A 17047-nucleotide genomic window follows, 5' to 3' on the forward strand; every position below is an offset into this window, starting at 1 on the left:
GTCAAGTAGGAATAATTTAGAATCAGCCAATAATGGGGTGCGAATTTACATACAAATGGCGGGAACCTTTTTGCACCAGAGTTTACTCTTTGCAGCAGGAAATTCTACCGTGCAAAGAAGCTCCAGTGTGGCGGGAAAATTCCACTGTACCGAAGCACTAAAATCATTGGTTTATGACACACATGTGCTTAATTAGGCAGTAGATTAATTTGCTGTGGTGTAAAGTGTCACAGTCTACATGTGTGATGCTATTAGACTGCAGCAAACTTATTTTTGCTGCCATAAGATAGTACTGCTGGGTCAGCCCAGGCAGCAGGAGGCCAGACCCCTGCCTGCCACCTAGCCACATGGCTCTGCTCTTTGTAGACTCTCATACCCCAGTCAGCCCCTTTGATACCCACCATCACCGGAGCCCAGGGCCGGGTGCCCAAACCTGCTGCCAACCCAAGGCTGCTGCACCCCAGCTCAAACTGCTACGGTGTTGGGAGTACATGTAAATGCTGTGCCCAGGAACCATTACCTCCAGTGCAAACAATGCTGGAGTTTATCACACCACACTAACTGAATGTGTAGATCGGGGCAAGCACAATATGGCCCACAAGCTGGATTTGGCCCGGCAGGCACTTCCATCCAGACCATGGCACCCACCAACTAATTGTACCCCACCCAGCCCTTCTGCCCATGTATACACACACCCCGAACATGCCCTACTGTGCCTCACTTCCACCCTCATGGGTGGAAGAGCCCGGCCCGGCCCAGTCATCAGGCAGCTTCTAGGTGGGGCTGCTTCAGCCACCGGCGCCTGGTTGGCTACTCCGGCACCTCACTTGTTCCAGGCAGTATGTAAAGAAGCAGTGAGGGCAGGGGTGGATCTACGACTGGGTGGGAGTGTTGGCAGCAGCACGGAGCCTGCACCTAGGGGGGCAGCTTGGTTGGGCAGGGTGTGGGTGTGAGGTGGGGTAGGGAAGTGTGGGGAGCCCCACACCCCCTCCATGTTGCACAGCCCCAGCAGGCAGAAGCAGCAGCAGCAGCAGGCAGGGGCACTCGGGACACTCGTGCCTGGTGCTGGTGCCCAGCGGGGCATGGCTCCAGCCAGCACTGCACATCGCAGCAAAGGGCGCAGCCCCTGCTGGGCCATCTTGTCACCGGTGCTCCCCGCCATGCAGCCCTCGCACTCATGCAGCATGGGAGGGAAGCCCCACACACTGGAGCCAGCTGCCTTTGCCATTGCCACGCAGGAGGTGGGGAAGGCAGCTGGCTCCAATGCATGGGACTTCCCATGTGTGATGGGGAGTGCCAGCAATAAAGATGGCCCAGTGGGGCTGTGCCTCTCACCACGATGTGCAGCGCTGGCCGGAGCCATAGCCTGCTGGGCACAAGTGCCCCGAGCACCCCCACCTGCTGCTGTGCCAAACAGGAAGCATGGAGAGGGTCCCCACACCCCCCACCCTTCCCCATACCCCACAAATGCCACACACCCACACCCTGTCTCCACAATCCCCCACATATACACAACCCCGAACATACCCTATGCCCCCACACACATAGCCACACCCCCTCATAACCCCCGCACCCCACCATACACACGCACAGCCGCACCCACCAACACAATATACGAGAGTAATAATTTATTTTTGAGTTATTATGCAATCACCTTTATATAGACTACGCAAACACAAATCACGACAAAAATATATTTTTAAATAAAATTAAAATATGTTGTAGTAAGTGGTTGACTTCTAGTATACAATTTGTTTTTATCTGAATCAAAGATGGTAACCCCTCCCTCCTAAAAGGAGTATTTCTGGGTGCCAAGGGGAGGGACTTCCAGTGGAAAAGGTCAGGGGTTAGGAGTAGGACTTTAAGTCCCAAGATAGCGACCAAGAGGTGGAGCAACTGTGAAGGGGCAGAGCTACCCATGTGGCCCTCAAAAGCTCGTCAAACCTTGTTAAGCGGCCCTCTACCCAAAATAATTTCCTGCCACCAATGTAGATGCACTCAGGGGTAGCAGCTGCAACCAGGTGGCAGCTGGGCCCACAGAATGGGAGAATGCTCTCTCCCTAAGCCAGTGCACAGGCCAGGTGCCCTGGTTGCTACCCAAACAGTTATACTACGTCATACAATACACCATATTCTGAGACATGCAGAACACCTGCTCCCTCCACTGACTCTTTTTTTTTTTTTTTAAAGCTAAAATGTAGTACTGCACAGCCCTGCCACCCTTACTTAGCTCAGTAGTTAGAGAGCCCTGTAATGTGTCCTTCTGGAAATGTTAGCACTGACTTCACTGGAAGTTATGGGTTTCTGAATTGCAGGAGCAGGCACTTGGTGTTCCTTGGCATGACTGCTCAAAGCTTGGCATATTCCTTGCTGTATTTTGTGGAAGCTCATAGATACTGTGCTGAGTTCCTACAGAGCACTCGTGCAGAAATTGCAGCTCTGTGACTGCAAATGATCTATGCAGGTTCGCTGTATTTTGCAGCTCTGAGTTTTGTAAAGAAACAGCACATTAGTGATGGCTCTATAATTGAAATAGCATAGGCACTAGATACATACCATGTGTTAATAACACTATTATTTGTTCAGTAGAAGGACAAAGCAATAAAGTTAAAAAGCTTGCATGTTCATGTGCAAATGTAGGGGCACATTTTGCAACAGAAATAATTGGCTCTGCCTCGTCCTAGGGGTGTCATTATCCATGTTTAATTGTTTTTCTGCAGAAAGTGGAGCAAGCTAAAATTCAGTAACACATAGATGGAAAGGATGAAATAGGTAAATTTTGGAGGCTTTTCAAAAGCATGCTCCCCAAATGCAAGGACAATGAAAAACTGCTGCTAAGAAAGATAAAAATAAATGGGATCGCATCTCTGTTAGAAGTATAATAGGCCTTATTAGTTAGTCACCTGTGCTCAAAATAGCTCAGCTGTCAGGGAGAGCAAGATGATGAGCGTGCATGTTGTGAGCTGTCAGTAGCGGATAAGTACATTTTTTTAAAAATTGGAATAATTACACGATTCCACCAAAACAGTTTAGATAAAAGCACAGTGGGCTTTATCGATGATGTTTTTTTGTGCATAAGGATGCGTGGTATGGTTTGGTCTTTAAATTTGCTCGTAACATTTTCCATGTTTTCGTAAAATTCAGGTAGAAACTGGCCCAATGGGCTCTTAAAGCCTGCACAATTGAAATGTTCATGGTAACATTTAAGTTACTCAAAGGTTGCTATTTATCATAAAAACAATGATAGCCAAATAGCATTCATGCATGGAAGAACACTGTAAGGTAGGTCGCTCTACACTGTCCTTGATGCAGCTCCATATGCTCTTTGAGTGCACTGTGTACCGGCCAGCACTGCAAGCAGCATTGCAGAGTCCAAAAGGATAATGAGTTGGAGACATGGCTATTACACACTTGCCAGAGCTTAGAGGGCCAGTGCTTAAAGAGGAAAGTGTACACTACACTCTGAACATAAGCTTCAACTCCCAACTGCATTCTCCCTCACACCCAGAGCAGCATTGGAAATGCCGGTTGCCATACTGGCCCAGACCAGTGATCTGCCTAGTCTGGCATCCTGTCACCCAACAGCAGCCAGATGTCAGAGCAAGAAACCCTGAAGTAGGCAATTAGGGAAAAACAACCTTTAGGAAAAGCTTCATCCTATCCAACATTGGCTGGAGGCTGATTTATAATCTGCAGCTTGAGGATTTCTTTCTTTCTTTCCAGAACTGAGAGTAAGCTTGCTTCAAACCACTGCTGTTGAAATGCTCTAGCTTTCTTCTCCTAGCCATGGTTTGAGCTGCTGTCATTTAGGTGTTATGCCTCCTGCTTCTCCAAAACACCATGGGATCTGAAGCATAGCTGATTCCTTTCAGCGCAGGCATGAATCATATTTGTACAATAACCCAGAGTGACAGATGAACTCCTTATGCGTCAGAGTAGGATATTGGTTATGATTGTTACGATTGGTTATGAGTTGGAGATGATTGTAAGCAATGTGTGCAGCCTGCCATCAGATGTGAGGCGGAACAAGCTAACTGCAGGGTGGTCCATTTTTGGCAAATTCTACTTTTTCCATAAGTCAAGGAGGCCCAAACTATAGCAGATGAGAGGTGATTCCAGTGCATGATGGTGCAGACTTCGGAGAGGCCTTGAATGGGGACTCCCCTTTTCTGGTGAGGGGCAGCACTGCCTATGCAGTCAGTGTCCAAAACCATTGCATAGTAAGAGCATTTGAGAAGCTTTCCTGCACTTGGCAGATGAGCAGGATTGCATCTCTCTCAAGTTCTGTGGAGAGTTGCTGTGAAACACACACATTTTGCCCACAGGCCTAATTTGGCTTGTCATAAGGAGTGGGGTTTTTTTGCTGCAGCAACATTCATTAGACACAGGAAGAAATGGTACATTGCAAATTCCTTAGAGACTTGTATTATTGGAGACATTTTGAAATCTTGTCTTCATGGCTCACATGCCAAACTTACATTCCTAAATATGCATCTGAGGGTGACATGCATTGTTAGGAAATTTGTACAACATCCTTCTTCTCTCCAGAGACCAGGATTATCCACCTCCACAACACAGGTTTGAGGAATGCCAAATTTGGTGGCAAATTACTTTGTCTGGCATTATACATGAGTTCCCCACATTAGGTGACTGACAAGGAACTGTCAGGCTGAAGCTGTGTGGCATTTCCAGGCTGCTTCCCAGATAGAAGCATAGAAAGAAGGACCAGAAGGGACCTGTAAGATCATCAGAGTCTGGTGCCCTGCCATGGGAAGAAGGTAATTGGGCTCAAATGAGCTCAGCAAGGTATTTGTCCAGCCTTCTCTTAAAGACTGCCAGAGATGGCAACTGCACCACTGCTGCTGGAAGTGTATTCCAGATTCTAGTTACCCAGACAGAAAAGAAGTTTTTCCTTATGTTCAGCTGAAACTTTTCCTCAACTAGCTTGTGTCCATTGTTCCACATCTTCCTGCGGCGGGGGGGGTCTGAAAAGTTGTTGTCCTAGATCCTGGTGTTTTCCCTTGACATATTTGTAGGTGGCTATCGAGTCACCTCTCAGCCTTCTTTTGCTCAGGCTGAACAGTGAACAAACCTAGATCCCAAAGTCTCTCCTCATAGGGCTTGTCCCCCAAGCCTTTGATCATGTGGGTGGTCCTTCTTCGCACCCTTTTGAGCTTGCCCACATCCTTCTTGAAGTGCGGTGCCCAGAACTGGACACAGTACTCCAGCTGTGGCCTCACTAATGCAGAACAGAGGGGGAGGAGCACCTCTCTGCATCTATTGGCGACACATCTGCTGATGCATGCGAGTTCTATTTGCTCTGTTGGCGACTTCATCACACTGGCAGCTCATATTCATCCTCTGGTCAGTTGTCACCCCAGATCCCTTTCGGATGCAGTGCCAGCCGGTGGACCACCACCCACTGTATAGATATGATGAGAGTTCTTCCTACCCAGATGAAAGACCTGGCATTTGTCCCTTTTGAACCTCACATGGTTTTGTTGAGCTCATAGGGCCAGCCTGTCAAGGTCTTCCTGAATTCTTGACCTGTCCTCCAGTGTACCCGCTTGTCCCCACAGCTTGATATCATCTGCAAACTTAATCATTACACTTTTCACTCCCTCATCCAGGTCATTAATAAAGATGTTCAGATACAAGCAATAGCAACAATGTTCGTCTCTTGATCAGCCCTTCATGTTTGCAAGTCATTTTACAAATATTATTTAGGCTCCTGGCAAATGTCAGAAATCAAGCCAAGAGCCCTGTTCCTTACTGGCTAAACTAGATTTTGCAAATAAATTTGCAGCCATATTTATAGAACAAGTGATCTTTCAGTATAGCTCCACCAGCTGAGAACAGGCAAGCTTTATTGTAGACGGGGAAGGAGATTTCTTATCATCAGGTTACCTATGCATCACTAATCAGATTGAGATGATACAGCAATTACATTACCATGGCTGTTCTAGTCACTAGTAGTGATGCTAGATCAGTGGCTGGAGAGACTCAAGACATTCAAAAGTGTTTTTGGCAAAACTCTGCTACATTTAGTAATTTTTGCTACTATTGATGGAACTGTGGGTGTCCTGGTGTAAAAGATCCTCCATGTATTGCCAGCATTTTTATCAAAATGTCATTGAAACCTGTTGTAAACAGCTCACACCACCTGTAATGGAAGTGTCAGCTACACTAATACCACCAGTGGCAGCAATTTTGGAAATTCTTTGGTGAAAGAAAAGAAACATAATATAGATCACTTTTGCCGACTGTTTTCAAAGTTTCTTTTGGACTGTTAAAGGCTTACCTAACATGAATGGTCATTCGGGGTACATTGTGTAGATCTTCATAGGAGAATATTTCCTCTCTTCCTTACATGTGTTAAGTAATGAAACAGTTAATGTGGACATAGAAAGTTATTTGAAGTATCTGGGTTATCTTCTGTTGAGATGTACAGAGTAATTCAGGCTTCACAGCTATTGTTGCAGGCTCTCTGAAACTTAGGCAAACATTGCTGTGCCAGTAGCATAGTTTGATCACCTACCTCTTCAAGGCTTTGTTTGCATCTGTAACAATAGAGATTTACATTTTTTTTTAAATGGAAGCTGAAACTCTGAGGGGAGAAGGGGGCAAGCTGCCCTTTCTCCCTCTGAGAAATCTTTCATCCCATGCTTTGAGCAATGCAAGTGTAGATAAAGCCCATGTCAGGGCTGTCCAACTAGTAGCCCACTGGCCACGTGCCAGGGGTGAAGTTGCAGCCCTTGTTCTCTTACCTGGCCACTGCTGCCCCAATCATTCCAGCTGAGACAGCAGCGGATTTCCCAGGCTCCCCCTCCTTCCTCCAGCTGCTGCTTCCTGTCTTTGGCCCAGGGGATGGGGTGCAGCAGGACAGGACAGGGAGCTGCAGGTGAGTCTGGGCTATGTGTAGTTAGGGGAGCTGGAAATCAGGGAAAGGGGAGATCACACCTACCCAGGACAGCAATGGAGGATGTCCACCACAAGGTCACCTGTTGCAGCAGTGAGGGGGGGAATCATGGGAATACACCCACGTGGTGCAGCAGTAGGGAGGTGTCCACACAGGGGAGATATCTACACAGCACATGGCCTGGTAGCGCATAGTTTGCCTGATATGGCCCATGAATAGGGTTACCATATTTCTAGTTTCAAAAGAGGACACCTGTCAGGGGGACACCTCACTCCCCAACCCACAGCCCCATGCCCTACCGGTGCTCCTCACTCCCAACCCGCAATCCCTCAACCTCCCAAGGCTATGCTGGTGACCCTCAATCCCAACCCACAGCCACCCATCCCTGCTGCTGAGCCTCACTCCTGACGCACAAGCCCCCCACTCCCCCATGCCCTGACTCCCAAGCCACAGTCCCCGCAGCCCTGCCAATGCCTCTCACTCCCAACCCACAACCCCTTGCTTGCTCCAGCCCTGCCAGAGGGGGCCCCATGCTGCCCCCATCCTGACCAGGCCAGAGCATGGTGACTCCAATTCATGCAGGTGATGGCAGAGTAAGTCCAGCCCCGGTGTGGATGGGAGGGAAGAGGAAGGGAGGCCTGTGGCATCCCCCACCTGGCCTGGGGTTCTAGCGCCTTAGCAAGTGCTGGGCAGCGTCTCCTGGCCATTCCACCCTTGCAAGCACAGATGCCGGCCTCTGTGCCGCCAGCCCAGCCACGGAGCTCTCCTCTACCCCCTTCCCCCACTGGAGGGTCAGAGCTTCCCCCCCCACCACCCTTCCTGCCCTAGCCACAACCCTGGCACCCAAACAGCTTCCCCCAGTGCTGCCAGGCACCCACCCCACGTCACACACCCATCCCCTACACACGTCCCTACCACACATGTACACACACACTCTGGACAGTCCCCAAGCTCTGGCCCTCCAACCCCTGCTTCCCATAGACTTACCTCTATCCAGCTGCCGAGGCTGTTTCCACCACCCTGCCTGGCTGCATGCCAGCCACATGTGTGTACGCATGCACTCGCAGATGGTGCCCCCTGCCTCCAATTGCCCTCCCCCTGCTCCCATCAGCAGAGCAGAGTCAAATCCTGAATTTTTGTTCAGATTTCAAAATACCACCCAGATGGAGATTGAAAGATTCAAAAAGAGGACTTGTCCAGGAAAACCCAGATCTATAATAACCCTAATGTCAGTAAGCTCATGGATGCTGAATCATGAGTTTGAACAGCAATTGTGAACAAGTATCTGAACAAGTTCACAAAATCATTGTTCCAAAAAGTGGGGGTAGCATATTCCAAAAATGGCATGGTATAGTCCTCCTTACATTGTCAAAGCTCCCATTAGCCAAGAGTGGACACAGAATATACCACTATGTTTTAAGCTGAGAGAGAACAGTTTTTTCTTTGGACAGAAACAGCAAGTCCTCTTCTCTTAGCCTGAGTAATGGATCAGTGCTGGTAATTCCAGCCAATGCTTTATTTAGCATTTTGGGGACTCCCAGCTTTGCAGTTCTCAGTGCATTGAGAGCAAAAGCTTGATGCTTACCCTTATTTACATCACTGCACATTGAAATTAACTCCAGTGAGGTCAGTTAAGTGAGGCTAGTGTAAAACCAGCATGGGGTAGAGGAGAATCAGGCTTATGTTTAAAAAAAAACAATATAAACTTAATGCTGCTATTGTGCAGGCATGTGGAGACCTACAAAGCACAACCTCATTTTTTACTAACATAGCCCCATTTAAATGCAGATTTTTGCTCCTTACTCATGACTTCAGGGAAATCCTCTTCAGATGAATTGTAATAGGATACCAAATTGTAATTGAATGTTTCACTTTAACTTGTATTTCAACTTATTGATCTTAATTTGCTATCATTTTTAATGCAACATTTGCCAGGGGGGAAAGAGAGAGGATTCCATTCATTTTAATAAGGCTTTTAATTAATTATTAATTATTTCTGATATTCCAAATATCCCTGCCACCAGAGGCCCATACTGCTTATACACTCACACCTATTTCTGTTTTCAGTAATGGAAACTGGCGAAGTGTAACTTCACATATCTCAGGAAGTAATTGGGATACAGAAAAGGAAAGAGGAGAGAGGAAAGGAGGCACAGACAACACAATAAGAACTGTTCTTGTTGTGAGGCTGCTCTGTTCCCTAGTGCTTTCAGGCCAGCATTCATAATATTTAGACCTGTCAGTGAGACCCTTTGTCCTGGATCCTTATGAGGTCCCATTGAAAGGATTGGGTCTCTAGAATGCTCCATATTGTTGCATCCCATTACAGGATCAGGGCCTAAGTATTGGGGATGAATTTGGCTTTTTGTTCTTTCCATCCAAAGTTTAATTTCTCTATTTACACTATGGTGATTGACCACTGCTGTAGTTCCTGCTAATGTGGGGAGAGGTACATGTATCATCATTACACTAATATCCTGTAGTGAAATAGTATAGTGGGGCCCTAGACTGCATTTATTTTCTCTCGCATTTGCAGATACTAGTGCATAGAGAATAGTGTTCAAGTTAGTTTCAAGGTTTGCTTGTGCCATATGTGGTGGTAGTGGAAGGTGTAGAGAGCCAGGATGAGGTGCATACATCCTTCAAGTAATCCTGCTTACATAGTGGTCTGAGGGAACAAGCAAGATGTTAGTGGTACAGAAACCTCAGCAGCGCCTCCGCTACAAGGCTGAACTTTATCTCTAAGCAATACAACACATAGCACCAGGAAATCATGAAAGTAACCCAAAATGTTTGTGATTGTATTAATAAAATATACATACCCACAGTTATTAAAATTAATAGTCCTTAAGACTTTAAGCTCTTTATATCAAGATCCATCCATTAGTCTCTGTTTTTATAACCCCTAAACACTGAGGCAGCAGCCTAAATTGAGGGTTATAATTTAATAAAAATAATCCCCCTGTTTTTTAATTGCTCTAAAGTTGCTAATGAGTTTCCAGGCTGTATTACTGTCAAGCCATAGGAAGCAGGTGGTCTGGCAGCAGGATTTAGGTCTTATTTAGAGCACTGCCAATCAAAAACATTGATAAACCATGAGTCAGGCCTCAAACCCGTGTGCAAGTAGATTAAATATAAGAGTGTTAAAAAGATTTTTTATCAGTTTGGGGTTTTTATTTGTCTTCTGTTTCCCCAGCCTTTAAGTGGTATTTTATTTATCTTTTGCACATTTTCTTGCAACTGTAAGGGAAGGGCTAGAAATTTTTATTTAAATGAAATTAGAGTATCACACCTCTCATATGAATTTATAAGGCCTGAAGCTTTAAGAAAAACACTGGCTATCATGAGATCTTCAGTAAGATCATGACTTGCCAGTGCTGAGTTTAGGGCAGATCACATGAGGTCTTCATTGCTTAAAGTGTGGTCATCAAAGGCAAAATACACCAAAGAAAAAAATATTCACATAATTAGCAGTGAGTGTCTTGTGATCAGTTATATTTATTGTGCACCTGTGAGCGCTTCCTCTACCATCATCCCTGCTAATACTTCTCTGTATATAATATTCAATGTTCCAGACCCCTGAGGTTCAAACACCTGTCATGTAAAATAACCATTTTAAAGCAACTTTCTTCCTTCAGCATTGAGAGTGATGCATTCAGTTTTGAACCAGTGACAGGTTGTGATTCATCAGGGCAGTAAATGGAAACTTTAGAGGGTACAGGACAACAAGGGGTCTGCATCTTTTAGTGAAAGATAGTAAAGAAAGCCCCATTTTTCTAAGGATAGATGCCGCATTTGCTTTTAGCTGTGCTAGTTTCTAAGACGTCAGACTTTAAAAGCACAACATTATTAATGGAATAGCTCTTTTTAGGTCATTTTTAGTTTAAAAATGCATAACTTATAATTGCTTTCCTCAGAAGTCTGGACAGCTAGACTCTTGGTACTAAGAGGGATAGGAAAGCCTTTGTACATGGAGGGATAGGAAAAACAATGTAGCCCATGGGGACAGAACTGGTCAGGAAAAAAAAAGATGGAGCACTTATCCACTGGAAAATGCAGCTCCATTGCAACTGAAACACTGCAAAATGTGTCATAGAAAGGAGCAGAAAGCTCCAACGATGGCCAAGTACAGACATTCGATTTCTATCAGTTCTCCTGGTAGAAACCAAAAGAATAGAGATGCTCAGTCTTTTTCTTCTGGAGCCAAAGCAGCCCCTCTCCAAGAGAAAAGTAACCTAGCAACAATCAGGGTTAAATCACTCCTGAGAGTTTCTCCTGGGAGACTGAACATCTATACACTTTCCCGTAGCTTAACCCCTATCTGGAGACAAGAAGTGGAGCCAGGGGAAAGGCTTCTGGCCTTCCCGAGACTAGAGTCCCCTCGATCTTGAAAAAGCATAGGGGGCAGCTGCTGTCCCACTCCTATAAACCGGTGGGGAGAGGAGCAGCAGTCACTGCTCCCTGCCTTTTCCTTAAACTGAAGTCTCCAGTTTGGGGAAGAGCCAGGGGCAATTTAAAAGCCAGCAGCCAGGAACAGGGCTCTGAGAAAGTCTCCTTACTCAGCTCAGTGACAGGGTGGCAAGGGAGAGTCAGGAGCCAAGCTGCATTCCTGGCCATTCCATCTTTTAAATCACTGCCCTTACCACTCGGCTGAGTGCTGAGGGGACAAGGGGGAACTGGAGGGTCTAATAGCCAGGAGCATGGAGGCTGTCCCCAGCCTGGCTCCCAGTCCCTCCAGCTTCCCCTTGCCCCCCATGCTGTCCAGCCAACCGGGAGCAAAGTGGAGTGAGGCAGGCTGTCATGCCATGGTGGCAAGGCTTAGAAGCTTTGCCCTTGCTCACCTTGTACTGCTTCTGGCCTGCATGGGGTGAGGGTGAGGCCGGCTGCCATGGCCCTGCAGCAGGGATGCTGGAGTCTTGCTACATTGGCTAAATGCTTCCTGCACTCCTCAGGGCCACCCCAGAAGAGTGCAAAGAGTGGAGGCCATTCTCCTGTGGGAGGAAAAGAGGAGGTTCCCACTACATGAGAATACCCCCTCCTGCCAATCAGCTAATTTCAGCAGCTGTCAAATGTCACTTGACAGCCTGCCCCCTTCCCAGGCAGAGGGCATACTGCCAAGTATTGAGCTCCTTGAAGGGTAGATGTGGCCCACGAAGCAGACTTCTAGACCCCTTAGCTCTCCAGCCATAATGGTAGAGGAACGTTTGTACAGTCCAGCTCCTGGGCTATTTTTCTACCAGAAGCAATTTCTTCCAGTAGATGTTGATACATGTTGTTTTGACATTTTGGGGAATTACATTTTTGTATTTTTCCATTTAAGGACATTTTTATTTTGTATTTTATATATTAGAAGGTAAAAATTAAAAGGTTGTAACTGGAAAAAATTGGTTTTGTCAAAATGACAAATTTTAATCTGAAACTTTTTTTACTTCTGTTTTCTGAGAATTTTGAAATGTCAAACTGGAATGAGTTTACAAATTCAAAACCCTTAATGAAAAAATTACTTCTGTCCACACAACTATAAATAGATGAGGACATAACAGGACACTAAATGACGGAAAATGTAGCCATCGGTGTGAAAACAGGATTATGGTAGCCATCAGTAGTGAGACATTGCTTGGGACTGTTCAAATTATATTGGCCACACTATGGCATAGTTTTCAAAATAGTAGTATGGGAAAACAATATTGCACCAACAGGCTAATGGATCACACGTTACCTACTAGGCATTTTCCACTTCTGCGTTCTGATTTTTTGAGGACGTAGTAACCTCGCATCATGGCAGTGCTACCCCAGTCATTATAAAGAAATAGGCTTGTTTTACAGAAGTAACAGTTAAAAATAAGTTATGTCAGTTCTATTACCTTTGCTAGCTCAACCCTATCTCTCCACATATATTACTGCTCATTTGCTGATTTAAAAATGTGCTTTCTTAATTACACTAGTTGAAATGTTGGCTGTGGGTGAAAGCAAATAATTTGAACTTGTCTATTTGAACTGTGTGAATCAATAAAGTGTTGTTTTATAGCTTTTACATTTTCACTTTAGTTCAAAAAGTAACCCTTGCAAAAGAAAATCTTTAGCAGAGAAAGACAGAAGGCTCCCCCTAGTGGACAAGAGGGATTTGTGGCTGATTTAAAAAAAACTTTTTTTGTTTAGAGCATGTTAACATTTATGTTTGAAGATGTACAGCTTCAGATTTTGTTTTGTTAAGATGATATGTTCTTCCTAATTCCTGCCTTCAACCTAGACTTTATATCATCCCCAAAGATTAAACAATAGGAATCATTTTGACAGTCTCAAGCAAGCTGCAGTAAATAGTAATAAACCCCTAGATGTATATAGAAGAAGCTCAGGACTAAACCAACATACAGTTGTGGGGGGGAGGGTTTCCCCTTAAGCTGTAATGTACAATCTGTGTGCTAAGATGACTAATTTAAACTTGTATAAGGCAGTGTAAATGTTTTATGACATTTCAGATCATAAACAGCGTCTACAGCCAACAATATTTTATAAATGTTTAACTTGATCATAAAAACTTAGAGCAATACAGTGATTTGAGAGAATGTTTTGGCATAAATGTTCAAAAAATGCAGAGCTTGTTTTAAGAGGAATTGCAAAGCTTGCAAAAAAGCGTGCAGAGTCCTTAAAAGCCCTGTTCAAGAGAGAACATTCTCTGTAGGCCTGTGTAACTAGTAATTATATCCAACTCTTGCATTTATAGATCTCAAATGCTTAACAAAGGTGATCGGGATAAGTATACCCATTGTACAGACGGGGACATAGAGGCACTTAAAAGTGAAGTGATTTGCGCACAGTCACTGGGAAGGCTAGTGGCAGAAATAGGAATAAACCCCAGGTCTTCTGAGTCTATTCCAAGCTTTCTCCCTTACGGGTATGTAATGGTCAGTATGCACTATCTCCTTCCCCAGGGCCAGGGTTAAACACTATTCTTCCTAGCTTTTATTTAAGAGCATCCATACCATCCATGTTATATCTGAAACAGCCCTCAGAACTAGAACATGAATTTTGGGATATGGACTCGATCTAGTACAGTAGGATTTTTTTTCCATATTAAATTCCTACATTGCTGTCTGGCAGTTGGGATGAAGGACAAAGAATTAGGAAGGCCCTCAAGTTCTTTGTTTAGACATTTGAAGAGACACAAAGGATTTTTAAGTGTCTGTGTGCCTTCAAGACTATCCATCCTGATGGAGGATAAAGCCTTTTAGTCACTCACCAGTAATTTAAGTGGGGTAGAAATTGTTGGGGAAGGATTTAGTTTAAAAATGCATTCTAAATCTGGGCTGAGTTCTTATCTATTCCTCCTCTTGCACATAGGCAGGAGTATTGCTATTGCCTTAGGCATGTATCGACTTCTGTAGGATACATGACTTCGGGGAGGGGGGGAGATAGTCTTACAGACAGTCAGGAATCAATGAATATACATGAATCTCCCAGTCCACATTCATCTCTGCAGTTGGAAGTTTAGTTTCGTTTGGGCCTTGGGCAACAAATAAAGCAGCCCACTGGTTACTTGATATATGTAACTTTCCACGCTTCATTCTCACAGAATGCCAAAGTTTTTTTTTTCATTTGCATTGGGCCATTTAATTGCAAATCCAGAGGCCTCCTGCTTCAGATCCAGCAGAACTGATGCATTTTTGCTGCATGAGTTGCCAGGGTTTAGAGATCAAATCCAGGGTTTCACTACTCCCTGCACATAACAGCGTTTACTTGTATCCTCCTGTGTTAATATACTTTCTCAGTGGTTTGTGGACCTTGTGCTTATTTAATTCATCAGTGAGTGGTGCGGTGACGGATAAAATAAGTGCATCCTATTAATAGTTTCTTTACTTTGGTTTGTAAAGGAATTGTCCAAATAACACAGACTGCACAAGCTAATGTAAATTAAGGATAATTTTGGCATTCATGCTCTGAGCCATTATGGAAGCAGCTAATGATCTGTGGCTTAATGCTCTAAAACTTTTCCAGTGTCCAGGCATTAAAATTCTCAGGTGGTGTGCTTTCTCACTGCAAGTAACTCTAAGATACTGCTTTTCTCAATGAAAGTTTTGTTCTAGAGAGAAAGGCCTGGACCTTCACATGGAGAAAGCCTATCCTGTTCTAATTTTTGAGCTGCAGTTATATTAGAAACTCAAAATGTTACTTTCCTAATATTATTTGCAAATAAAGAAAAAGTTGGTTAATCACAGAGAGATTTTTTTGATATCCAGTGTGAGTTGCAGAAATCTGTTTCACCAGTAGCAGGAGATGACATGATAAACTGTTAAGTCGACGCTTATTTTAAAAATGATGGTAAAAATGCCACATTGTAATGACTTAAATAAGAATTTGGCCAGTCTGTCTACCTTTAACTCCACTTTCTGTTTCATTGGACTACTATGGTGTATCCTCTTATCCCAGACCCTTTGTAAAGCAGTCACCAAAGAGATGTTCATATAGGTGAATTCATGAATAAGTAAAACTAGAAAGGTCAAGGCCATCCCTCTTAACATAGCTTGATTGGTTTATCAAAATAGATTCCCTTGTGGTATTGGACAGGTATTGCTACTTTATGCATTTGTACTTTGAAGTGTTACCTGAGCACCAGTTCATTGCTTACTGTTGCTACATACCAGGACACGTGTAATAGCATCAAATCAAAATGGCAGTAAATGGTTCACTGTTGAGATAATGGAGGACATAATTTTCCTTCCTAAATTGTTCCTATGCATTGGTAAAACAGCTGTTTTCTTCCACCCAAGGTTTTGCTTCAAGACTAGCTGAAATGTTCCCTATACCTACTTTATCCCTTGCTACAGGCCAAAAGATTTTTATTCATGGAAATTACTTCCTCCAATTCAAATGGCTTTGAGGAAAACGCTGTTTTGTATATATAATATAGAAATTTATAAACATGGGTTTTGAGCAAGCTGAAGTTAAATTCTACCTTTGCCTTTGCTCTCTAAGTCAAAAGAGTTGTCATCTATTCTTATCTCACATTTTAAATTTTATTTCAAAATAAAATCTCACGTGTCAGTTACTGGTATCTGCTTTAAAACTGACTTTTACTGTAGTAAAGGTGAGAGTCATTCTGTATAAATAGGAGTCCCCTTAAATCAGTTGTACATTTTACTTCAAGAATTATTTAGTTACCATGGCGGGGAGGTGGGACTAGATCTGTAGCAGGGACATCCTCTTCATTTGAGCAACTTTTTCTGTACCTCAACAGCCAGAAATGTCAAGTGGCTCTTTATGATGCTGGCTACTCATCTTGCTAACAACCTTTCTCATGTCCAAGCCTCCAGCTGAGGTTGTGGTGTACTGACCCATCGCTGATGCCCAATGTTTCAGCTGCTGCACTATTCATTCACCAGCTAAAGGGCTGCATCTGCTTTTTCTAATATAGCAGCCCCTCTGGGGCGTCCTTAGTGCTAATTTAAATGCCTGGGCAACTCAACTTAATTGTGGTACAGAAAGGGGCATCCCCACCTACTATCGGCCCTAGAACCTGAGGTATTTGCTCTAAGGTCAAGCCTTTATGGGGCAAGTAACTTGATCTATGCTCTGATTTTGAAATTATTCAAATCATCAGTCATTCACTCTGGCACAGTCTTCTACAAATTCTGCACTGGTGAAAAATGGCTGTTAAAAAAAAACATTGAAATATCAATAGCATATCATTAAATAGGTCAGACTGGACACTTGCTGAATACTTTTTGCAAATTCAGACCTAAGCTATGGTAAATTAATTGCTAACAGTGCTCATTTGTGAACTCAACCTCAGGCAGTTTCCTAGTGTAAGCACAGAGGTGGTTGTTTAGACATTAGCCTGAAGTCAAACAGAAGGTGGGCAGTGATACCTTACAAAATTATTCAGAGCAGCTTTTACTTCATCGGATGCAGACACACAAACTATAGTGGTAGTGCCCAAACTTTTTGCCTGATGGGTGGTGCCCAGTCTTCCCAGTGTGTAGAGTGAGGGCCTAACCTGGCTGTGCGGGGCTTGAAAATTTGGAAGCTGGGGATAGGTGGCAGTATGGATGGCCACTGCTCCCCTGCTGCCAAATTTTCTGACCATGGGAAGCTTCGTGAGCTGGATGCCATGGCTTTAAGGGCCCCTGG

General features: G+C 44.3%; 1 protein-coding gene across 1 annotated transcript in view; it reads left to right on the forward strand.

The window, feature by feature from the left end:
- Nucleotides 1–17047, forward strand: part of LOC112550039 (thiamin pyrophosphokinase 1-like) — a gene marked incomplete at its 5' end in the record, with an annotated part of 126571 nt that overhangs the window by 106780 nt on the left and 2744 nt on the right. The gene's annotated exons all lie outside the window — the stretch shown is intronic.

Source organism: Alligator sinensis, unplaced genomic scaffold, assembly GCF_000455745.1.
Source record: "Alligator sinensis unplaced genomic scaffold, ASM45574v1 scaffold213_1, whole genome shotgun sequence".
Lineage (NCBI taxonomy): Eukaryota > Metazoa > Chordata > Crocodylia > Alligatoridae > Alligator > Alligator sinensis.